This window comes from Octopus bimaculoides, chromosome 28 (genome assembly GCF_001194135.2).
Source record: "Octopus bimaculoides isolate UCB-OBI-ISO-001 chromosome 28, ASM119413v2, whole genome shotgun sequence".
Lineage (NCBI taxonomy): Eukaryota > Metazoa > Mollusca > Cephalopoda > Octopoda > Octopodidae > Octopus > Octopus bimaculoides.
The window spans coordinates 15765836-15767130 of record NC_069008.1 but is presented as its reverse complement, the minus strand read 5'-3'; the positions used below and the strand labels follow the sequence as shown (position 1 = coordinate 15767130).

The following is a 1295-nucleotide window of genomic DNA, read 5'->3' as shown; positions in this document are numbered from 1 at the left end:
TTCGCATTGCCTGTAAATGAGTCCCACTATAAATAGTTATAAATAATTATTGAGCGTTTTCATCACTTATATTTTAGTATTAAGAATATAGCAACGAGGTTCCGCAACTTGGAAGAGAGACAATCATAAGGTTCTGACTTCGAATCCCCGGGCTACCTCCCTTTAACGCTTTCCCTGGACCTTTGGTGAGGCACGAGACAATTTTCATTCCGAAAATGCGGCCCAGGGAAAATTTGTTTGGGAACCACAGCTGTAAGGTGAAATCATGTCAAAGCATACACTTGAGCACAATGCCGTCTTGGGACCCATTGAATCTTGCCCAACACTCCAACCCGTGCCAGCATGGAACACAGACGTTAAACGATGATGATGATACAGACACACATATTTAAATGTAGGAGATAGTAATGTTTAGATTAAAAAGGGATTCAAATACCACCCCGTCAACAAAATTTTCCCACGAGCGTTCCGGACCTCAGTTATGAACTCATTTGCATACAGCCAATCACAGCTTAACTATCAAACTGATTTATAAGTGAATAATAAGCGATGTCTTTTAAGAATGCTTGTTGTCCTTGTTCTTGTTTACTTTGTAAAACAGTAAGGGAAGAGGGTTGCTAGCAAATCACCCTCTACCCACATTTTTCCCATCCACAGCTTAACCATAATAGAACCTTAACAGAATCCCACATTAGATATAGATGCAAATCTATCCAATTGCTTGTCTCCTAGGCATAAATTAGCAATCGGTCGACTTGCGATAGCGTTCTTCATCTTGAGTTTCCTTGACAAGGTGAAGGTGAGCGCTGATTGGCTGTATGCAAATGAGTTCATTACTAGGGTCCGAAACTCTCGTGGGGAGAAAAATTTCGCGCCTCGCCATTCCGGATTAACGTAATCCTTTAATACGCATGCTCAACCGGATATTCATTCACACAACGTTTTTTTTTAATCTCATCGAAATGATATTCGCAGATGATAATATAACGGAAAACAAGTTGTATGTCATTGAATCCATATAGATATACATACATTACAGTAATTCTTGTGTTATACACTCTCGTTTATTTCCTAATTATAACTACTACCATTCTTTCGCCTAACCGTGATATACACGAGGTAATCTTTTTGTTATTAACGATGTTTTTCTCATTCAATCCTGTGTTCTTTGTTCCTTAATGAATTTAATGTTTCTTGTCTTTTTTCTTTTGTTTGTATGACTTGTCATGAAATTCGTGACATTTCCTGAAAACGAGTCAACTAGAAACAGCAGCTTAATTACCCCTAATTCATAA

At 38.1% G+C, this 1295-nt stretch overlaps 1 protein-coding gene across 1 annotated transcript in view; it reads left to right on the top strand.

Moving 5' to 3' along the window:
- Positions 1–867: 867 nt before the first annotated feature.
- LOC128251071 (zinc finger protein 665-like) overlaps positions 868–1295 on the top strand; it is a 6483-nt gene continuing 6055 nt past the window's right edge. Inside the window, exon 1 of the mRNA XM_052977406.1 lies at positions 868–1119. The gene's annotated coding sequence lies outside the window, so the exon portion shown is untranslated. The remainder of the gene's footprint in view (positions 1120–1295) is intronic.